The following is a 24778-nucleotide window of genomic DNA, read 5'->3' on the forward strand; positions in this document are numbered from 1 at the left end:
CACTCTAGCCCAGGCTGACCTGGAATTCACTAAGTAGTCTCAGGGTGGCCTCGAACTCTCGGCGATCCTCCTACCTCTGCCTCCCAACGCCCGGCTTATTGATTTTTTTTAAAAGTATTTACATGAGCATTCAATCCCCAATGCCAAAAAGTACTGACCTGGAACTCTATCCTGCTACCTCAGTCTCCTGAGTACTGGGATTACAGACATGAGCCGACACACCCAGCCATATGCTTCATATCATATGGTCATATTGTTTTTATGGTTTTATAAATAACATGTCTATTGTAGACACTGTGGAAAACACGCAGAAGAATAATCAGAAATACATAAGTCACATAATCACTAAGTTAGTTTCCTAGATCTCCTACAGAGGCTGTGGAAAACCCTCCCAAGACGAATACTCATAAACACGCAAGTCACTGTTCACGAGGGGCTAAGTTAGACCCCCCTTCTTAGTGCATTTACAAGGTGGGAAGGAAGTCCCATTCTGCTGTAAGGTCTGGTTTATTTATTTTCCCTTCTGTAGGCTATGTTATTCCAAGCAGAGTTTTGGCAGGAATGACAAACTAGAAATCAGCAGGCCAACTTTATAAACACATTAAAATTTCAAAGTTCATTTGGAATTCTGTTACTCAGGATACAAAACACACTTTTCCCATAGGAACAAAATAAAAATGATGGCCTGAGAGGCCAGACAACAGAAGTTCAGCACTCCATTGTGACTCAGGACCTTGACACATGGAAAGGAAGGAGGCAGGATGGGTTATTTGTCTCATAAAAGGGTTGGTTGGAGGTCTGGGGAATTGGCTTAGTGGTTAAATGTACTTACTTGCAAAGCCTGCTAGCCCTGATGTGATTCCCCAGTACCCACATAAAACTAGATGAACAAAGTAGTGCATGCATCTGGAGTTCATTTTCTGAAGCAAGATGGCCTTGATGTACCCAATCTTTCCCCCTCCCAATAAATAAATGAAAATTCTTGAATTCTTGTGAAAAATATTGTATGGTATTTGTAGAACTGATATGATGCATATAATACATACATAGTATATATAGGCACATAATATATATATATGTATATATATGTACATATATATATGTGTGTGTGTGTGTGTGTGTGTGTATGTAAAATGTATAGTGGAATGAACTTTTATCAGTGATTTACCTAAAGTGCTTTTCTTTTAATTTCCTTCATTCTTGTTAGTTTTTTAGGGTTACCTCTCACCTCCATTCATGGTTTCCATCTTGCCTCTGTTGCTTTTTCTTTACTTTTTTTAAAAAAATGTATGCATAGGTAAGGACTTTTATTTTTATTTATTTATTTGACAGAGAAAGGGTTGGGGGAAGAGAGAGAGAATGCATGGGCGTGCCAGGGTCTCCAGCCACTGTAAATGAACTCCAGACATGTGTGCCCCCTTGTGCATCTGGCTAACATGGGTCCTGGGGAATTGAACTTGGGTCCTTTGGCTTTGCAGGCAAATGCCTTAAGCCATTCCTCCAGCCTCTCTGCTGCTTTTTCATGCCTTCCCCATTTGTACTATTATATTATTCTCAACCTTAATATGTGTGTGTGTGTATGTGTGTGTGTGTGTGTGTATATATATATATATATATATATATATATATATATATATATATATATATATGGAGAGAGAGAGAGAGAGTCATAATCTGATGTATCCCAGACTGACCCCAAACATGCTATGTAGCTAAGGATGGCTTTGAACTTTTGACCCTCCTGCCTGTACCTCACCTCCTGAGGGCTAGGATTGCAGTAACCCAACTGGGTTTATGTGGTCCTGGGGACAGACACCAGAGATTTTCGTATGCAAGGTAAGCACTCTATCAACCAGATCACAACCCCAGCGCCTCAACCTGACTTTGAATTTAAATAAATTGTCTTTAATTTCCTCCATGAAGTTTTAAATACTTTTCTTGGAGACAGAATCTTAAAGTGTAGCCCTGGGGTTACAGGCTCTTGCTTGTGAAGACAGTTAGCCTGGGTTCAATTATAAGCGCCCTTGTAAAGCTGGGTGTAAGAAGTGGCACACACACCTGTGACTGCCACAGGGCACGGGAAGCGAGCCAGGAGAAGTCAAAGCTGGTGGACACATTCATCTGTGTTTCTTTGCAGCCTGCCACTTTGCAGCAGCAAGAGACCCTGTCTCCAGGAAGGTGGAGCACAGAGTCCTTGTAGTTTTCCTCTGACCCCATACATGTGTGGTGGCACGCACCCCCCCAACATAAACAAACAAACAAATGCATGTGGCCCTGGCTGGCCTGGGGCTTGCTCTTGGACTGGGCAGTCCTTGAATTTATAGCCACCTTCCTTCCTTTCTGATTGCTGGGATTACAGTAACGATCACATGCCTGGCTAAAATACCTTCGAATATAGAAAGGACAATTGTCATTTTTGCTTTTTCCTGAGAGCCTGTGACCCTCCTCGGGCCGAGGGGCCAGATCTTCCCTGACAGAGTGGCAGCAGGACCACTGCCATCAACAGAAGCTGTGACCTGAGCAAGGACAGGAAGAAAGCCCCCCCTGATTACTGGTGGCAGGTCTTCCTCTCTGTTCCAGGACTATGTCCTAAAAAGGTTATTCCTTTTCCTGAGTGTCTAGCCCACAAGGCTCTCTCCTTCAAAACAAAAGAGAGGCTCAGCAGCTGTCTTGGAGTAATTTATTAGTTTCTCAGGGTCTTCATGACAGAACATCACATGCTGGGTGGTTTAAGCAACAGACATTTATTGGCTGACAGGACAGCTGTCCGAGGTCAAGGTGTCAGCAGGTCTGGTCTCTCCTAAGCCCTCTCTGCTGGACTTTCAGTAGCTTCTGGCTGTGTCATCACAGGGCCAGTCCTCTATGCTTAAGCACCCTGCTGTCTCCACGTCCCGTTCGCTCTTCTTGGAAGGACATGAGTTGAATTGGATTAGAGCCATTCTCCCAGCACCATCGTCCCAACTGCATCACCTCTGAGAAGACCTTACGTTCCAGTGCAATCACAGCCCGAGGTGCTGGGGTCACGGCACTGCGCCGACCAGCCCACGGCGGCAGGAGAACTTCTGCCCCTCACCCCTTGCCCCACCATAGCGGATGAGGCGCTCTGCTGAGCACTTCAGCAGGAGGGTCCGAAGCTGGCTCCGGCGGCCTGTCGGCAGCTCTGAGAGTCATAAACACCCGCCGGAGACCTTTTGTGTGAAGCTACGGTAGGCTCTGTTTGAATCTGTTTTCTTTGATCTTCCTAATAGACTTACCACGTCTTATCACCTCTGATTTATAGTGATAAAGGGAAAACAGGGAAGTGTAAGAATTTACCCAAAGTTATCCAGTTAGAATGCTAGCTGGGCATGAAGATCGGAACAAACTATAAAAAGCTGAAGAGGAGCCGGGCGTGGTGGCGCACTCCTTTAATCCCAGCACTTGGGAGGCAGAGGTAGTATGATCGCCGTGAGTTCGAGGCCACCCTGAGAGTACATAGTGAATTCCAGGTCAGCCTGGACTAAAGTGAGACCCTACCTTGAAAACAAACAAACAAAACAACAAAATCTGAAGAGGAGAGGAGAGAAAAAGCAAGGAAGGAAGAGCGCCCGGAGCCGGTTGGGGAGAGGCAGCGTGAAGTGGGGAAGGGGAGAGGAGGAAGATCTGTGCAGATTCACAGAAACCCACAACGACAAGAGGTCACGCAGCCTGAGACAGACAGGCAAACACAGCTTCCCAACACTGGTCTTCACTGTTTACATGGACTAAGGAAGGCTGGAGAGATGGCTTAGTGGTCAAGAGCATAAGAGACGAGGGACCCTGAGACCGCCAGAGCTCACCCCCCACATCCCAAGTAAGCAGCTGCAAGTCTGGAACCCCGCTTGGGAGCAGTAAAGAGACTCTCGCTCAAAACAAGACCTTGTGGGTGAGCAGTGGGGTGGGACACCTGACCCTCCATTCCAGTCACTACAGGTGATGCCCCGGCTACAGCCGGAGTATGGAGCAACACACACGCACACGCACACTCACATTACAAAGCGCACACACAAATATTAAAACATAAAACATAGATGGGGCTGGAGAGATTTCTCAATGGTTAAGGCAATTACCTACAAAGCCTAAGGACCCAAGTTCAATTTCCACCTACCCATGTAGAGTCAGATGCACTAAGTGGTGCATGAATCTGAAGCTTGCTTGTAGGGGCTAGAGGCCCTGCTGTACCCATTCCCTCTCTCTCTCTCTCTCTCTCTCTCTCTCTCTCTCTCTCTTTCTGCTTGCAAATACTTTTTTTTAAAAAAAGATAAGACTGAGTTGGGCTAGGGAGATTGCCCAGTGGTTAAAGTCACTCACTTGAAAAGCCTAAAGGGCCTGGTTCAAATCCCCTGTGCCCATGTAAAGCCAGATGCACAATGTAGTGCATGCCTTTGGAGTTTGTTTGAGGGGAGAGGCCCTAGTGTGTCCATTCACATTGTCTCTCTTGCTCAAATAAATAAAATATTTTAAAACAAACAAACAAAAAAACCCTACAAAAGACCTAGCTGTTAGCTGAGAGGAGTGTGTGTTCAAAATCGTGACAGTTGGGATGGTAATGGGACAAGTGTCCTCAGTTATCTCGACAGGCATGAGCTGAGTGTGAAGTAGGGATCCGTGCCTGACACAAGCAGCACCCAGCGAGCAGGTGGCAGTGGTGATGGCGTGACTGCCACTCCATGTGGCAAACACGAAGCTTTGAGAATATGCTGGGGGAAGATGTGAGTGGAGACCAGCAGGCTCTCTGAGCTCATGGTCCATGTTGAGAAGGAGACAGAAGACTGAAGATGCACAGCCGTGCTTAGTGCTCACACTGGAGCAGTGTGGAGCAACGGGCTGGGAACACCCAGGCAGAGCTTTCTGGATGCTAAGAATTATGGGATAGCTCCCACCACCCACCCCTGCCTAGAGGGAACCTCTGCTGCGAGTTCCAAAATGCCCCAGAACTAGGTTTGGTGGCTCATACCTGTAATCACTGTACTTGGGAGGTTGGGGCAGGAAAATCACAAATACAGTGTTAACTTTGTCTGCATAGTGAGATCCTGTCTCAAACCCACCAGCCAATAAAAAAAAAATGTGGAATTTCACTGATTTCATACATTAAGAGTGTTGTTAAGTCAAAAGCACTGAGTTAAAGCAAGAAATGAAACAGTGACAGAAAGATATAATCTTGTCCTTGGGGACTTTCAGTGAGTGCACTGGGGCAAAAGATAGGTCAATGGACCAAGAGATGGAAGGAGAGGGAAGATGGACCAACCAGAGAGGCCTGAGGTGTGAGCGGTGTGAGCAGTGTGAGGGGTGTGAGGAGCATGAGCAGTGTGAGGGGCCTGAGAAGTGTGAGGGGCCTGAGCAGTGTGAGGAGTGTGAGCAGTATGAGGAGCATGAGCAGTGTGAGGGGCGTGAGCAGTGTGAGCGGTGTGAGCGGTGTGAGCAGCGTGAGCAGTGTGAGTGGCATGAGCAGTGTGAGGGGCGTGAGCAGTGTGAGGGGCGTGAGCAGTGCGAGGGGCATGAGCAGTGTGAGGGGCGTTAGCAGTGTGAGGGGCATGAGCATTGTGAGGGGTGTGAGCAGTGTGAATGGTGTGAGGGGTGTGAGCAGTGTGAGGGGCGTGAGCAGTGTGAGCGGCGTGAGCAGTGTGAGTGGTGTGAACAGTGTGAGGGGTGTGAGCAGTGTGAGTGGCATGAGCAATGTGAGGGGCGTGAGCAGTGTGAGGTGTGTGAGCATTGTGAACGGTGTGAGCAGTGTGAGCGGTGTGAGCAGTGTGAGGGGTGTGAGCAGTCGGAGTCACACAGTGAGTACCAGGCTGGCCAAGGACAGGCACCCACACCCTGCTCTCAATAAACAGGAATAAGCGAGTGTGGTGGTGCACACCTTTAATCCCAGCACTCGGGAGGCAGAGGCAGGAGGATTGCCATGAGTTCAAGGCCATCCTGAGACTAGAGAGTGAATTCCAGGTCAACTGGACTAGAATGAGACCTTACCTAGAAGCAAACAACAACAACGAAAGAATAAAGGGAGGGAGCGGCTCCCGGGCTGAAGCTGCTTGCTTGCTTGAAAGACCTGCTGGCTGGGCTTGATTCCCTTGGACCTACATAAAGCTGGATGCACAAAGTGGCCTGTACATCTGAAGTGTATTTGCAGTGGCAAGAGGCCCTGGTGCTCCCATTCTCTCGCCTCATAAATCAACAAATAAAAATAAATTTTACAACTAGAATTGAAACAGGAATGAGGGTGTAGAGAAGAGGATCACCCGGAGTCGCACTGAGGCCCAAGCCCCTTCTCTGGAACAGATCCTCCCCTTTCCTCTCTCCTCCTGTCCTTCCTCACCTTTACAGCATTTACATAAAAAGGAGACGCCTATCTCCTCTACAAATAGGAGGGGTCCTGGTTTTCTTTAATCCCCATCTTCCCACATCCTCAATTCCCATCCTCTGTCTCCACAGTCTCTGGAATGGGTACCTTTGGAGGGAAAGGGGACTTTGAAAGGAAACATGAGTGGCTACTGGAGTCCCCGGGTTCTTCCCAAAGTGTCCAATCAGTCTCCCTGAACAAGGCACAACGGCCTCACTTTCCTTCTTGGCAAAGTCAGAGGGTGAATTAAAATCCCATGACCTGTTAGCTAGATTGTAGAATTGCATTCACAGAAAAGGAAGCCTTCTCAGGCACACGTTTCTTTTAGGCTCTGATCAGCACTGTTTAAATATTTGTTCCAGCACTGATATTTGCGTTCAGGGTGAAATGAGCTGATGTCCATTATGTAAGATCAACTCCAGTGCTCGGGGGCGGGGCACGCGGACGCAGCAGCCTGATGTGCCAAACCCCACAGAGGTCAGGGAAAACCCAGACCACCGGGCCTTTCTTACAAGCCTTGTCTCAGTCTGGCTTGTATGCTTCAAAGTAGAGTTTTTATTTTTATTTTATTTACTTATTTATTTATTTTTGGTTTTTCGAGGTAGGGTCTCACTCTAGCCCAGGCTGACCTGGAATTCACTATGGAGTCTCAGGGTGGCCTTGAACTAATGGCAATCCTCCTACCTTTGCCTCCCAAGTGCTGGGATTAAAGGCATGCGCCACCACACCTGGCACTTCCAAGTAGAATTTTTAAAACTGTCCTCAAGGCCTTGAAAGGTTTTACAAGCCTCCCCCTCCCCGTGGGGGCAGGGGAAATGCATGCAGCATGCAGTTGAGCTCTATAATAAATAGTGAACACCAAGGCCCCCCACCTTGAAAAGCTAATGGCCTTTGAGAATATTCCAAAACAGACTCCACTGAGCAGCTAATACTCTCTGGTTAATAGTCAATTCACTTTTAGCAAAAAGGACCTAATAAGTTTTGAAGAAGAAAGAACACAACAAAAGAGAAGTAGATCTCTCCATTCCTGGCTAGCAGCCCTCTCATGGGTGGAATTTCAAATTGCTAATGGCCAGAATATTGGGTAAATGGATATTTTCCTGCTGAGGGACCAGAGAAGGCTGCACAAGATAATGGCTTTCACAAAGAGGACTCAAAGATGGGGAAATTGCATTCTTGAGTCTGTGGCACGATTGGAGCCATGAAAACAGTTATGAGCAGAGGATGGTCTGGTCTGGTCTTCTCTGTTGTGATCTGGAAGCAGCTTGCCAAATGCTTCCTCTCTGTTCCAGGATGTTCTGAGGCCAGCCTTACACCTCTGGACTCTAGGATTTCAGATACACTTAACACAGCTCACTGGCCTTCCAGGGAGTAAGCTCCCAGGTCCCTCTGCTGACCTGTGGGTTGTGAGAACTCCTGAAATGCCTGCTTTCTCATGATGATCCATAGCAAAATAGTTAAATGATGTCAGCCGATTGCATATGGAAAGGGATATTCATTTATGTGCAGGTACACTTATGTGTGTGTTGGGGTTGCGTGTGTGGACATGGAAGCCAGAGGACAAGCGTCTCTCATTGTCCTGGAACTCCCCAAGTAGGCTGGACTGGCTGAGCACAGAGTCCCAGGAGTCCTCCTGTCTGCCCCTCCCCAGAGCTGGGAGCACAAGCATGTGCCACCATGCCTGTTTAGTTGAGTTTTAATGAAGGGTTCTAGGGATCAAATGTAGGTTCTGCACTGCCCCAACACCCTGCGCTGGAAAGGGAGGTTTTAAAGAGAAGGTAAAACTGGATGGAGTGATGCCTACTACAAGTAAGCACACTCAGGAGGCCAAGGGCAGAGGGCGGAGAGTGTTTTTCCAGAGGCCCAGCTTGCCCTTAATGCCTCCTTGCTGGGACAAAGCAGCAAACAGGAGCAGCTGGTGGGAGGAAGGGGTTTATTCTGGCTTCCGGTCCCCGTGGGAAGGTTCATGATGGCAGGGGAATGCATGACATGTGCAGAGGCCGCACATCGCCTCCTGGTCAACGTCAGGTGGACATCAGCAACAGGAGAGTGTGCCAGACACCGGCAAGGGGAAGCTGTCTGTGACACGGATGAGCCCGCCACCAAGAAACCACCTCCTCTAGGAGGCTTCAGTTCTCAAATTTCCATCAGCTGGGGACCGCTAGGTCCCCACATGAGTTTGTGGAGGACATCTGATTCAAGCCACCACAGAGCTCAAGCAGTTGACCCTTTGCAAGTCTCTCCCCACAATCCTCCTTGTCCCTGACCGTTCACTCCCCATTTCTGTGATACTAGGTAAAAGAGGAAAAATGCTACAGGCCTCTCCTCCTCCTCCATCCTGCTGTACCAGTTGTGCCTCACGTTCCTGTTGTCTTTTACGTCGAAACTTCTCCGCAGACGGCTGCACCTTCTGCCCTAACTTCCCCTCACACTGCACCCGTGGGCGCTCTCCAGTCTCACTTTATCGACCTCTGAGCTTGTACGCGGTTGATCCAACTCCCTTTTTCAGCAGCTCTTCTCCCGAGTCCCTCAGGATGCCTGGTGGACTAAGGCAAACGGTCACTGGCTCCTGAGTCTTCTCTGGAAAGAGAAGGGGCCTGCCTTAGGTCCACTGTCCCAGCCTGGCATTTCTCAGCCTCTCTGCCCACCCCGCCCCCGCCCCGGCAGGATGGTGGGATATGAGGTGAGATGATGGGAAAAGAACCTCTTTGACCTTGTTTTGTCTCATCTGGTGACTGCCCAGGGCGACTTTGGGAGCCAGTGACAAAGCCTCAGTCAGCCTGGGTCCCCGAGCCGCTCTGTTGCGCGCCAGAGAAATGTAAAGTTCTAGAACATCTGAGTTGGGATGGCCAGACCTTGGAGGCTGGAAGGCGGGGTGACCTGGAGGAGGGGTTACTCTCTGTGCATCCTTACACTTGCCTTTAGATGTCAGCTTCCATCTTATTTATGGGCACCTCCGCATTCTTGGCTTCTTAGCTGCTCTGCAAGATGGCTGACCAGCATCTCAGTGGCATGCTGTCCATTCCAAGTGCTTACTGACTGTCTGGGTTGCTAAGCCTCAGAAAAGAATCGGATTGGTTCACTTCAGGATAGACATTCAATCTCAGTGACCTGGCAGATATGCCTGGAGGTTGGGCGGCCACTCTGTGACTGTGCATCTGGGCACGGAGTTTTCGAATAGTTCCTGGGCAAGTGGACAAACTACGACATGCTTATATACCCTTACCTTGCCTTCTTTCTCCTCTCTGCCCCATCTCCCATTGCTTAAACTCCTTTTCTTCTCTTTGTGTAAAGACTTATTTTTATTTATTAGAGACAGAGAGAGCAAGAAAGAGAGAGAAGGAGGGATAAAATGGGTGTGCCAGAGCCTCTAGCCATTGCAAACGAACTCCAGACACATGCACCACCATGTGCATGTGGCTTATGTGGGACCTGGAGAATCAAACCTGGGTCCTTAGGCTTTACAAACATGAACTTTAACTGCTAAGCCATCTCTCCAGCCATTAAACTCCTTTTCTTACCTCCTCTTTGGCTAGAGTTCTCCCTAAGTAGCCTTCTCTGTCCAGTCAGGTTTCTGTACTCTCCTGCACCCAATGCCGAGTCAGAGCTTAGGAGCTTCACTGAGGCTGGCTGTGTGGGGCAGTGTGCAGGTAAGTGTACCACTTTCCCAACCACTTTCCAACCCAATCCACAACACATCCAGCTATTCTGCAAAGCCCCAGTGTGGGGGGTCCAGGAATTCTCACTCTTACCTTTCTTTAAAAAAATATTTATTTGAGAGAGAGCGAGAGCGTGCGTGCGAGAGAGAATGGGTGTACCAGGGCCTCCAGCCACTGCAAACAAACTCCAGATGCATGCACCACCTTGTGCATCTGGCTTATGTGGGTACTAGGGAATTGAACCTGGGTCCTTAGGCTTCCCAGGTAAATACCACTAAGCCATCTCTCCATCCCTGACTCTTGCTTTTTTGTTGTTGTTTTGTGTTTGGTTTTTTAATCATTACCTTTTCTCACTTCTCACCACTAGCTTTAGTCCTTCTTTGGGACACTCAGATTTACTGAGTTCTGAACCAACCAAGTTAGAAGAGAGAAGTTCCGCTTCTTAGCATGCATTAGAACATTTCATGGAAATGGTCGTTAGAGAGTATTCTGGAACTCAACTCTATGGGACATTATTTCTTTTAAAAATGTCAATGCTTGGCAACATTACACAGCTATAAAAAACAAAACATTTGTGTTTTGTATCATACTTTTGAAAAGTGTTGGCAAAGATATGTTACATGTAAAATCTAAGAAAAAATTGTGACCACTCTGAGGTAAGATCTATGTTAGCACAGGAGATGACAAAGGAACATGCAGCCATGAAAAATGTTTTTATTGTCAACTGAAGTATAAATTAAAATGTCTTAAATAACTATTGTTTGAAAAGCTGTTTTAAGGGCTGGCATGATGATGATTCAGTGGTTAAAGGTGCTTGTTTGCAAAGCCTGCTGGCCCAGGTTCAATTCTCAAACCATCACATAAAGCTGGACACAAAAAGTGGTACATACATCTAGTGTTTGCTTACAGAAGCAAGAGACCCTGATGCAGGTGCGTGTGTGCGTGCGCGCGCACACACACACACACACACATGCACACACACACAGAAAGAGACAGAGAGAAATCAATACATTAAAAAGTTTAAAATTTTGTGAAAATATTTTTATTTTTTATGTATTTATTTGTAAGCAGAGAGAGAGAGAGGAGACAGAGAGACTGGGTGCCTCCAGCCACTGCAAACAAACTCCAGATGCATGTGTAACTTTGTGCATCTGCTTTGTGTGGGTACTGGGGAATCAAACCCGGGTCATTAGTCTTTGCATGCAAGTGCCTTAGCTACTGAGCTATCTCACTGAGCCATCTCAGCCCAACAGTTTTAAATGTTTTAACAATAAATAAATATTAAAGCAAATTAAAATCATGGTGCTTTCCACAGACAATGTGAAGCCTCTTCTAGACAAGCAGTGAGTGCTTTGGGGGAGAGACCCAGCACATGCATTTCTATGACGCATTAACTAGGATTGGAGCCCAACAGAGTCAGGGCAATTTGAGAAAAATATGTAAAGAAATATTTTACTGTCTTTGGAAAGAAAATTAATGTTCTTGAAAGGCAAAACTCAGCTGATTCTTAGAAAGGCAAGGTTTTATCCAAGCTCATCTGTGGCGCTTGGGTTTGTTCCACTCTCCTTGGAGTGTCCTCATTTAAAAAAGACTGACGATGTTTTGAAATGTACTAAGGCAATCAGGCAGAAAAATAAATTGTCCATGAGATCACTTGATATAAATTTATGTTCTCAGTGTTAAGAAACAGTAAATATTTGTCAAATAAGAGAATGAGTCCATGAAGGTTTATATGGGAAGCTTCCATGGAAACACAATTATCCCATGTCCAACTTTATGAGCCCTGTGATTCCTGGCAAAATAGTCAGTTGCACGGAGAATGGGTGGTATAATCTAGTGAAATGAGAATGATGGTAAATTACACAGGGTAGTGCCAGCTCAAATAAGAGTCTACCTCTGGCACAGCGTCAGACTTCTAAGTTATGACTAGTAGAGCCAAAGCAAGAACATTTCCTTCAAAATTAAAATTTAGAGCCGTATATTTTTACCAGAGGGACTACCTCTGTTTCTGTTTGTCCACATTCAACTCTGTGTGTTACACTGGCCCTCATACATGCTGGAGCCAGAGACATTTGGGTAGAAATTCAACTTAATTCTGTAATAAATGTGGACCCTCCCTGCCACGCAAAATTCCTCTCCCTCTAAGGCTGGGGATCAAACCCAGGCTCTACACTCGCTAGGCAAGTGCTCCACGGCTAAGTTTATATCCCTAGCCCTTGAATTCTGTCTTTCTGATGAGCCTGATGTGCTACGAACTCGGTCATCTTGAATCCTTGGAGAACCACTTTAGAATTATGCCTGACTTCCTGCGTTGAGTTGGAATCGTGTCTCTTAGGATGAGAAGTCTGAATTCTTCTCTGTAAGTCTCCAGGGACTTCAGCGCTTGGCGACTCCTATGTGTCTCTTTTGTTCCAGGGGAGGAGGCGGGTGGATGGCATTCAAGGCTGGGAGCTGTGGTCCTCGATCCGCTCATCCAGTCTATCATTTTTGTGCATATGTTACCCTGCTTCTTGCACTTTCTTGTGACATTGCCCTCCAGGCATTGCAGCAAGCTTGTCTCTAGGACCAGACGTGGTCATCCTGGCGCTGACAGCCGCTGGTGGCTTTCTGTTTGTGCTCTTCTCTGGGCCATGCAAACGCTGTCCTTGGCTCCAGGCTAGGACGTGGTGCTATGAAAATCAGCCTGTCCAACACACCTCCCCTCCCTCTGCCCACTCAAAACAATTACTGTAACACTCCAGAGCTGGGCTGCAGAGATGGCTCAGTAGTTAAGGCACTTGCTGAAAAGCCTAAGAACATGGGCTCAATTCCCCAGCAACCATGCAAAGGCAGATGCACAAAGTGGCACATGCATCTGGAGTTCATTTGCAGTGGCTAGAGGCCCTGGCATGCCCATTACCCCCCCCCCCCGCTTGTAAATAAATTTTTAAATCAGCAAGATTTAAATTAAAATTTAAAATTTAAATTTAAATTTTTAAATCAGCAAGAGCTTCTAGACACAGGGAGGCAGCCCTGGGTGTGGCAAGAGCCTGGTCTTTGGACCACACTACGAAGTCTACATTTCAGCTCCCACCTGCTCTTTAAGCAACCTACAGAATGGGAATAAAGCCTGCATCTGCTCAGGGGAGCATTGCAAGGATTCCAGGGGCTCATTCAGCAGTTTCCTTTATGTGCATGAGAGATGTTCCCAGTGGATACCTCATTCCACAGAGAATACTAAATTCTATATTGTGGGAGTCATTTGCTGTACATCTATAATTAAGATAAACTGTTTTGCATGTGTATGGTGTGCACGCATGTTCGTATGCGTGTGGGTGCACATGCATGTGTGTGGAGGCCAGAGGTGGATGTCAGGTTCTTTCTTGAGCCCTCTCCATCTTATTTATTGAGACAGGGTCTCTCAAACTCACAGCTCACTGATTCTGCTGGTCTAGCTAACCAGGTTGCCCTGGGGAGCCTGTCTCTACCTCTGTGGTGGTTTGAGTGTACAGCATCCCCCATAGACTCATGTGTTTGGATACGTGTTCCTCACTTGGTGGCAATGTCTGGGAAAGTTATGGAACCTTTAGGAGATGGAGCCTTGCTAGAGAAAGTATGTCACTTGGGATGGCTTTTGGGGACTATAGTGGTGGCTTGCATGTTCTCTCGACTTTCTCCTCTGCAGATGTGAGCTGGCTTTCTGTTTCTCCCGCTATAGTGAAACATCCTTTCAAAGCTGTAAGCTGAAATCAAGCCTTTCCTTCACTAATCTGCTTCTGGTCAGGTATCTTGTTCTGGCCACGAGAAAGTAAAAGATTCAGCCTCCATCAAGCATGCAGTTACAAGCAGGTGCCACACCTGGCCTTTTTGTGTGGGTTCTGGGATCCAACTCAAGTCCTCACGCTAATAAGGCAATTGCTTTTTCAACTGTGCTGTCTCCCTAGGCCGCTCCTTGGAGCTTTCTGATTCTGGAAAGATTGATAATAATTTGAAATGGACTATGTGGTCAGACAGGAATATGAGTTGTCCATGAGATTACTTGACACAAAACCCTTTTTTTTTTTGGTTCAGTGTTACAATCTCAGTAAATATTTGTTGAATAAGGGAATGAGTGCACAATGGATATATGGAAAGTCTCATCCAAGAACCAGGGAGCTTTTCTGGTTCTCAGTTAGCAGATATGCTGGGCAAGAGGATGACTCACATTTCAGGTAGCACAGCACCAAGTCTTGTCATGCCACTAAGGAGAATGTACAATTTAATATTTACAAATGATTTGTTTTTGGAATTTTCCATTTCATTATTTCCAGATCACAGTTGACCATGGGTAACTGAAACTCTGATAAAATCCCAATTATTTCAAAATTAACAATTAAAGTCCGTGAGTGCTAAGTCAGTCTTAGAATAGATGGTGAAGGTGACCTGCAGAGCCAAGCATATGGATTTATTCTTGCTCCAAATGAGTCTGTAAGTTGCTCTGGGAATGGCTGCCAGTTGGACCAGAGATCTGGGCTGGGCTTTCAACAGAGTGAAAAGCAAGAACCCCTGCTGCCCGTGAGAGGTAAGACAGGCAGCATGCATGCAAGCCAATGCCAAGCAAAGATTTTTCTGCTTCTTATAGCACAACCGGATTATGCTTCATGGGTATATAATGCAGTTAGACCAACACACACTTCCACTCAGCGAGCATACAGTATTGTAGGGATTGCTCAAACATTGTGATAACGGTATGTTTTTATAGAAAATATAAATCATTTCATTATTTGTATTTGTAACCAGTCACATTATTTGTATTGGTTGCTGGTTTGTTCAGTGGGGCTTGGGGTTTTTGAGCTCTTTAATAGCCTTTGAGATAACCTGACTGTTGACAACTGGCTGTGAGTGTGGAGCTTGCCAGGCAGGGAACTGTGAGTTTGACAACCAGCAGTGAGTCGGCTGTCTGGAGCCCTGGGACTGGGGTGGGGATGACTTAGAAGGGAATGTAACAATGGAGGAGAGGGGAGGCAGCCTGTACCCCCAAGGCCACTGATACTTCAAGGCTGGATAACTGAGGAGAGTTACCGCAGGACTACGGGACAGGAGGTGACTGAAGAAGGAAGGGGAATTCAACTGTGCCCATTAGTGCTCAAAGATAGGGTTCGATAAAGATTGACTCGTGATCTGAATGTAAGTCACCCTATGGCATGATGACCATAAGGGGAGACATCTCTGCTGAACGGTGGACTCTATTCAAGCACAATGGGAGTGAACTCAGCAACCAGTGGGAGGTGGAAAAGGACAAGGTAAAAGAGAGAGTGGCTTTAGGGCCAAGACAGAATGTTTTTAAAAAATATTTTTAGGGCTGGAGAGATGGCTTAGCGGTTAAGCACTTGCCTGTGAAGCCTAAGGACCCCGGTTCGAGGCTCGGTTCCCCAGGTCCCACGTTAGCCAGTTGCACAAGGGGGCACATGTGTCTGGAGTTCATTTGCAAAGGCTGGAAGCCCTGGTGCGCCCATTCTCTCTCTCTCCCTCTATCTGTCTTTCTCTCTGTGTCTGTCACTCTCAAATAAATAAATTAAAAAAATTTTTTTTAAATTAAAATAACTATTTTTATTTATTTGAGAGAAACAGATTGAAAGAATGGGCACATCAGGGGTTTTTTTTGGCACCACAAAAGAACTCCAGATGTATATGCCACATTGTGCATCTGGATTTCTGTGGGTACCAGGGAACTGAACCCAGGGCAGCAGGATTTGCAAACAAGCAATTTTTCTTATGGTGTTTCGACACTCTAGCCCAAGCTGACCTGGAATTCACTATGTAGTCTCAGGGTGGCCTTGAATTCACGGTGATTCTCCTGCCTCTGCCTCCTGAGTGCTGGGATTAAAGGTGTGTGTCACCATGCCTGGCCAAGCAAGCACCTTTAACCCCTGAGCCATCTCCCCGGCCCAGAGATATTTAAAAGACCTGTGATATCTGACCATGTTCATTTGCCCATGGGAATGGTCTGGTGGAGGGGCAGACCCATATGGTACAGAAGAAGGGGACAGTTTCACAAGCAGAGTTCTTGGAAGACCTATGATATCTGACCATGTTCATTTGCTCAGGGGAATGGTCTGGGGGAGGGGCAGTTCCATATGGTACAAATGAAGGGGACAGCTTCAAGAGCAGAGTTGGAAACAGAAGAGAATGGAAAGCCAAAGAGGAGGGGTGGTCTTCCTGACCTCCAACAGAAGGGGAGGTGGAGTGTGTAGACACAGGGCTAGGTGAGCTGGTAGACGTGAGATGGTTCTTCGCTGGCTGTGACGGGTAGAACTGACACAGTGGGGTAGCTAGGTGAAAGTGATGTGGAGACAGAGGAGAAAATATGCAACAGCCACCACAAAGTAAGGAAGAGAAAGAATGCTGTGGTGGTTTGAATGCAAGGCGTCCCCCATAAGCTCATTTGTTTGTGATTAAGGCTCATACTTGGTTTCCAGCTGGTGGATCTCTGGGAGATGCAGCCTTGCTGGAGGAGGTGTGTCACTGGGGGTTGGCTGAGGTTTCACAGCCCAGCCCACCTGCCAATGCTAGCCAGCTCACTCTTGCTGCTTCCTCCTCGCTGATATGTGAGGATGTGAGCCAGCTTCCTGCTCCTGCTACGCTTTTCCTAATATGAAGGAAGTCTCCCCGCCCCTATCAAAACTCTAAGCTTGGAACAAGCCCTTTCCTTCCAAAAGCTGCTGCTGGTCATGGATCATCAACCAGAAGTAACAGCTCCAAATGTGTTAACAGACTGTAGGATGTTTGACCAGAGTTGTGATTGTAATCTAAAAGCAAATCAAGTCACTTTGGTTTGTATAATTATTTTCCAGAACATACTCCCCAGTTAGGAAAAAGGAGTGGAGTCAGGGAACAGTTGGGTTAGTCAGGGTTTGGTGTTGCCTAGGGTTATCCTGGGATGTTTTGATTATAAGTAATAGAAAACCTCTCTCAAGTCAATATGGAGTTGAATTATGTAACTTCAAGGGAGGTTCAGGGGAGGGTCAAGCTTTAGGGTTGGTTGATTCAACAGCTTCATGACTTCATCAAGGATCCACTTCCTTTTTCTCTTTACTCTGCCATTCATGTAATCACCGTCTGGTGGCTTGCATCTTGCTGATGTGCCATGGCTGTGAGTCTCAGTGAGTTCTACCTGCTCTCTCTATCCTGTGGCGGCGTAAGAAATCTTTCCCTGGCCACCATATGGAGATCTCTTCCTTAGAGCTTCGTGTTACCATGGGAACACTGGCGCTGCTCAGCTTCCACCAGGCCTTCTGAGTGAGTTGTGGGCAGGAGGCGAGAAGCTGCTAGGATGGATTTAAACTGGTTATCTTCAGACCATCATTGTCAGCAACACTTGGGAAGTTGTTTTTTTTTTTTTTTTTAATGAATGAGTAAAAGAGAGAGAGAGAGAGGGAGGGAGGGAAAGAGAATTGGCATGCCAGGACCTCCAGCCACTGCCATCAAACTCCAAATGCATGTTCCCCCTTGTGCACATGTGCAACATTGCACACTTGTGTCACCGTGCATCTGGCTTACGTGAGACTTAGAGAGTTGAACTGAGTCCTTAGGCTTCGAAGACAAGTACCTTAACTGTTAAGCCATCTCTCCAGGCCAGAACCTCTTATAAAAACAAATACCCAGGCCTCATTCCAGTAGTGTGCTATCAAAAATTCTAGAGGGTTCCACTCTGCCACCTTTGTTTTAGTAATTCCTGTAGACAATTTGGATGTGTCACAACATCTGATGGAACATAGTGAGTACTATGAAGAAAACGAGGGGTCTGTGAGGAAGGAGGCGTAGGAATTAACATCTACTCTTCACTAAGCCAAGTAAGCACCTCAGAGTGAGAGAGTCTATCTAGAGACTGGGTCCTGAAACAAGGACTTGCAGGGACACTATTGTATGGCAATTTTCCTCTGGGCATGACATGAAGCCATCTTGAGGTAAAGAATGTTTTGGGCAGGTAGCTATGGCAACTTTGGGGCAGGACAGTACAGTGGTACAAGGTCACAGTGATGGTGATGGAGCTATTGACAACTCCCTAGTGGATGGAGAAGGGGAGGGTCCCAAGATCCTCACCTGAAGTTACAGCAATTGTTCCTGTCTGCTCTACCCCCAGCTGCAAGATTTTTGGGAAAAGCTAGATTACATAGGATGTAGACAGTTAACTAGAGGTGGGACTCCATGATACGGCTTCTGTGAGGTCACCATCCAGGATGGGGTGGGACTTGGTGGCAATGCAGCTGCCCTTGAGTCACCCACATTTCTGTAAATAACCCCTCACCAGTGCTCTGTGAGTGACCCCAGTAAACTCATTGCTTCACCAACACTGGTTTTGATGATTATGATATCAAAATGTCCTTTAGTCAGTCATCTGTGCCCTGGCTGGGGAAGAAGACATGTGTTCACATTTCCCCAGGGGAACAGTTTTCCCATGACAGACATGAAGACAGAAAAAATGATATGATAGATGGTATAAGAGCAGTGGGGTTTATAGACCAACAGACCGCAGTGACGGTGGAGAATTAAGATGAGCAAGCAGGATAGAGGTGTGTGGTCAATAGGTTGCACTAATCAGCCAACAGCCCTGTGTTTGTGCCAAGACCACCTGCTGATCTCCAATGACACACGGATGTGACAAAAATATTATAGCCAAGTGGCATATACTTTTCAGATGGTTGATTATGGCCCAAGCACCCCCACTCCACTTTAAGGAACCTTCCTGAGACTGGATGGCTATCTACAGGTCTTCCCCCACCATTCTTTCCATTCTTCACTCGCTGGTAGACTTGTATTATAACTCTTCTAGATTCACTCACCTTCCTCCCTAATTCTTATTCATGCAGGCACTTCCTCTGTCAAAATTCCCGGCATTTGCTTCTCAGGGGAGGTAGGTAACTTGAAGGTGAGATCATGCATCAACTACCGCATGTACAGTGCACTTGGGAATCTCTCCCCTGCAGGTGCACCCATCGGGAATCAAGATGCATGGCTGATAACTGTGCAACGTCGGAGGAGGAATGCTTATCACCCTAGAGTAGCAAGTATGGGTATCAATAGGGGTGGTGAGAAGAAGATGTAGCTGATAAAATGGTTTCATCTCAGCTGAAAACACATTCATTCATTTAGTGGAAAACCTGCTGATCCATTGCTAGCCTTGTAAGATTCTTCTTGATAAATGGCTAAGTACAACTCAGCTAATACCCTGGATGTCTGGTCTCTATGGATTCTGTGGCCTCCTCAGGCATTATAAGATGGGCTCTGTGGATGATGTGGTCTCCTCAGGCATTATAAGATGGGCTCTGTGGATGTTCTGGTCTCCTCAGGCATTATAAAATGACCTCTGTGGATACTGTGGTCTCCTCAGGCATTATAAGATGGCTTCTACCATTGATTACTTTCACTTTGGCCTTTAGCTAAGAAAGGAATGAGTTTTTGAGTATTAAAGCAGGCAGGCAAATGTTTTATAGAGGTTTGTTTTTAATAACAACTGTAGCATTTACTTTCCTGTTGCTGGGACAAAACACCTGACCAGAGACATCGTACAGAAGGAAAGGGTTAATTTTTGGTTACAGTGTTTAGATGGTTCATCACAGTGAGGAAACTTTGCAGGAGAAGACAGGTGGGTATCGCATCTTCACATCAGCAGGGAGGAGAGAGCTGAGTGCAAGTGGGGCTGGACCGTAAAACTCCAAGGCCCGCCCCTGGTAACATGCCTCCTTCAGCAAGGCTTTGCCTCTCAAGGACTCCCCACGGTCTACCTGCCACCAGCTGCGAGGCATTAAGCGTGAGGCTTCATCACAAATACATGAGGCTTTGGGGGACATTTTACATTAAGGCCCCCATAACAATGAAGTCTTTATTTTCTATTGTCTTTTCCCAACTAATTCCCTTAGTGAATATCAATGTGCAAAGGCTCTGGGCCACCTGATCTCACCAGATGGTGTGATGATGATGAGCTCATGTGCATGAGCTTTGAAGATAGAAGGGTTTACTGCTAGCCCACCTCGTCTGGCCACACGTGCCTGATGGATGGGTGAGCTCTGTTCTTCTGGGCTCATATTTCCTTGCTGAAGTAAATGTTGGGTTCCTTTTGGTTTCTGAACCAGCAATCTGAGGACCTTGAATGGATTTTAGGGACACTGACTCCCCTAGAATTGTATATATATAAAATCTCAAGTTTGTCTGTGGCATTTTAGGAACAGAGAAAAAGATTGGCCCTGGAGATCATTTTCTAGAGTTTATGACCTCAAAAAAATATTAAGAATCCCTTATTTTTTAGGGGAAAAGACTCAAAGCAACCTTCGTAGGATAAGGGTCCGGGTTGCAAAAACTTTGTCTGTAAGTATATCTGCTGTAGTTTCCACTTTCGAGAGGGAAGTACCCTTGGGCGTTGCATTAGTATAAAAATATATTAATTTATCCCTCTGAAACGACAGTGGAAGTGCACTGGCATATGCAACACATGGTACTTGAGCTTGATTCTTAATAAATCTTATGCCATAAATTTCTTTCCCTTGCACAACACCAAAAGTTGGGAAACCAAAATGCACCATATATTCTCCTTTATTCTTTTCCCTCTTTCTCTTGACAGTCAATACTAGATGTTTTCAAATTAACATGTGAGTATGTTTATTACAGTTACAGTTACAACATGGAAATTACCCAACAGTCTTAACTGTGTTAGAAAAATGCTAGAGAACTGTTTGTCCGACCTTTTCCCCCAGTCAACACTAGAGGGAGCTACACGCTGCACAGCCGGCTCCCTCCCTGTCAGAATGGGTTGTGATGGCCCACTCTCTTAGGGGCATTTGACATGAATTTGCACAAGATCGTGGAAGGACAGGGCCTGGGTCATGTGGACACTTATCATGAGGGTCCCTGGAAGGCGTCTTCAGATTGGGTGGCTGTGAGGACCCCTCAGCATCACTCCCTGCTGGGTATTGTACATGTCACTGTAGCAGGTTCTGAGGCCTTCTACCAAGCGGTCTCTTACAGTGAGAAGACAACGGCCGGTTTCTCCTTGACAGGTGATTGCGCTGGTGGACTCATGAACGTGCTAAGTGATTAGCACACTTGCTAAGGCGTTTATGGGGCCGCTTGTGCTCACACAGGTATTGTGAAAATTGGAAGGAGATTTTTAGAAACTGCTCCATTTTATTTTATTTTTTTAAATTTGGCCAAATACACATAAAATAAACCTTGCCATTGGAAACATTTTTAAATGTGCACTTCTAATGCCAGGCATGGTAGCATATGAGAGGCAGAGGGAGGTGATCACTGTGAGTTCAAGGCCAGCCTTGGACTACAGAGTGAATTCCAGGTCAGTATTAGCCACCATCATCCATCTCCAAAAATTTTTCATCCTCCCAAATTGAAACTCCACGTGCATTAAAATAACTCCCATTTATTCCTCCTTTCCGCAGACACCAACAACCTCTACATCCTTACAGCTATAACGACTTGAGGTCCCTCATATAAGTGAAATCATGCAGCATTTGTCCTCTTGTGTCTGGCTTATATACAATGTCTTCAAGACTCATCCGTTTTTCAGTATTTTACTGCTTTTAAAAATAGAATAATATAATCCCAGCACTCAGGAGGCAAAGGTTATGAGGATTGCCGTGAGTTTGAGTCCATCCTGAGACTCCATAATGAATTCCAGGTCAGCCTGGGCTACAGTGAGACCCTACCAAAAAAAAAAAAAAAAAAAAGAAAGAAAGAAAGAAAGAAAAAGAAAAAGAAAAGAATAATACTATTTTGTTTTTTTCAGAAAAAGTCTTCTGACCCCGGGGTTATAGGCAAGAGACAACTTTAACCAGATATTTAGTCTGTAGTTGTATAAAACGTTTGCACTTAAGTAATTTTATAAAACCAAGTGTATAATAAAGAATCGAGGACCCATGGCTTTTCATCATGGAAAGAAGACGCCAGTGACTTCTTTGCTAGCCGTAGACTAAATATGACTCAGCATTAGGCGACTGAGACAAGCAAAACTTCACTGTCATGCGAGCCGGCGTCACGGGGAAGCGGTGCTGCCCAGCCTTGACTGCAGCCGGGAGCCACCTGGAAGCTGGAGACGCGGAGGGCACATTCTTGGGGCTCTGAGGAGCTCGACTGGGGGTGGCCTGGGAGGCAGGAATTTTCCAGGCTACCCCCGGTGACCGGAAGGTACAGCTGTGACATTCCTCTTCTGCTGAGCTCAGCACACCCACTGCCGGGGCTGCATTCCACGGCCCCCACTTTCAGCGACATGGAAACAAGCCGGTTCCTGCTCAAGGGGGAGTCCAAACTGTGCCAGACCCAGAATGCACTTCGGTAAGCGGAGCTGCCACGGACGGGCAAGCCGAGGACTGGGGGACAGCCAGGTGTCTATGACGCATTAAGTACTCGAGGGTTACTTCCCCCATGCACGGTGGTCACATCTCCGTGTGGCAGGCCCCAGGGAGAAAGCTGGGCACAGGCAGAAGTTGCCAATTCATATTATTTGTTTTAAAACCTCCATTGTCCCAGGAAAGATGCTGCCAAGGGATGCAGCATATGTCTTTTTTTTTTTTTTTTCATTTGTAATTGTTTGTTTATTTATTTGAGAAAGAGGCAGATAGATAATGGGTGCACCAGGGCCTGCAGCCACCACAAACAAACTCCAGACACATGTGCCGCGTTGTGCATCTGGCTTACTGGGGAATCGACCCTGGGTCCTTTGACTTTGCAGGCAAGTGCCTTAACCACTAAGCCATCTCTCCAGCCCTCATTTTTTTTTTTAAAAAAAAACATTTTTGTTTATGAAGTTGAGAGCGAGTGTGTGTGTGTGTGTGTGTGTGTGTGCATGTGTGTGCGTTCGCTCGCTTGTGTGTGTGTGTGTATAGGTATGCCAGGGCTGCTTGCTGCTGTGAACAAAATCCAGACACATCTGCCTTTTTGTGCATGTGGCTTTATGTAGGCACTGGAGGTTTGAACCTCGGCCAGCAGGCTTAGCAAGCAAGTGACTTTATGCGATGATCCATCTCCCCAACCTTCTTTAATTCTTTTTTGGCTTTTATTTAGAGACAGGCTCTCACTATGTTGCCCAGGCCGCAGTGTAGTGGCTATTCACAGGCACAGTTCCACTACTGATCAGCATGGGGGTTTTGACCCACTCCATTTCCGACCTGGGCTGGTTCATCTCTCCTTAGGCAACCTGGTGGTGGCCCACTCCCAGGACCCTTTTTTAATTCTTTTAAAAGGATTTTTTGCATGTGTGTGTGTGTGTGTATGTGTGTGTGTGTGTGTGTGTGTGTGTGTGTGTAGGCCAGAGCTGACATCAAGAGTCTCCCTCCATCACTTTTTTACGGAGGCAGGGTCTTCCCCTTGAGCCCAGAGCTCGTGGGTTCAGCAGTCTAGCCAGCCAGCCTGCCCTGGGGACTCCCTGTCTGCCTCCAGGCACTGGGACTATAGGTGCCTACTCAGCACGACTACCCAGCACTTACAAGGGCCCTTACAAGGGGATCCAAGCAATGTCCCCACCCTTGCCCTACAAGTGCTTTCTCCACTGAGCCACTTCCCCAGACCCCTGTGTATTCTTTTATTATTTATTTATTTGCAAGCAGAGAGATAGAGGGGGAGAGAGAGAGAGAGAGAATGAGAATGGGTACCCCAGGGTCTCTTGCCATTGCAAAGGAACTCTAGACACATGTGCCACTTTGTGCATCATTTTGTGCGTCTGGCTCTATGTGGGTAGTGGGGAATTGAACCCTGGCCATCAGGTTTTACAAACAAATGCCTTAACTGCTGAGTCATCTCTGCAGCCCACCCCCTGTGTAGTATTTTGAGGGTGTCCATCTCCCGGCTCCCCGATGGGGCTGAGAGAGCAGACTGGAGTGGAGTGGGAGGCGGTGATGGCAGTCCGAATAGCCGGACCCATGCTTTTTTCCCAGCAGGCATTGCACTAAGGTTAGGGTTAGTGTTAGGGCTCTCTCTCTTTTATTTTATTTATTTATTTATTTGAGAGAGAGAAAGAGGCAGAGAGAGAGAGAGAGAGAGAGAGAGAGAGAGAGAGAGTGAGAATAGGCATGCCAGGGCCTTCAGCCACTGCAAATGAACTTCAGATGCCTGACTGCTTACATGGGTCCTGAGGAATCAAACCTGGGTCCTTTGGTTTTTCAGGCAAGCACCTTAACCACTAAGCCATCTCTCCAGCCAGGTTTTCTTCCTTCTAACCCGCTTCATCCCCTCGGGAGGGGATATCATTTTTTTCCAGGTCCTACTTGAGAGACGAAAGCTCCGAAGCTAACCCAGTGTCACTCCCGGTGGCGGTGGTGCGACCCACGGGCACCTGATGGATGAGCCTCCGGCCCCAGTGCCTTTGGTTCTAGGAAGTGCAGTGTATCAGTGACCATGCTGTGAGGCTGTTCTGACCATTACTTAGGACCATTACGGCATGGACAGATGGTGTGTCCGTCCCGTTGTGGCTGTGTGTAAGCCTGCCCTTCAGCATGGTCTATGGAGGACGTGGGGGCGGGAGTTCCCAGGAGGCATCTTTGAAACCTCTCTCTTTGAACTCCCAAAGGGCAGGGCACTGAGGACAAGGTGTATTCTCCCAACATGCAGGTGAGGAAACCTAGGCTCAGAGAAGGTCTGGAGACGTACCAGAGTACATACTTAATATGGGAGAACGGCGTTCTTGCTCCTTCCTCGCCAAACTCAAAGCCTAGCTCAGCTCAGAGAACTGATCCCTTCCCGCTGCTGAGACATCTTGCCTTGGATTCAAAGCAGGATGACAGCCTCGGCTCTCACTTCG

Source organism: Jaculus jaculus, chromosome 15, assembly GCF_020740685.1.
Source record: "Jaculus jaculus isolate mJacJac1 chromosome 15, mJacJac1.mat.Y.cur, whole genome shotgun sequence".
NCBI classification, from domain to species: domain Eukaryota; kingdom Metazoa; phylum Chordata; class Mammalia; order Rodentia; family Dipodidae; genus Jaculus; species Jaculus jaculus.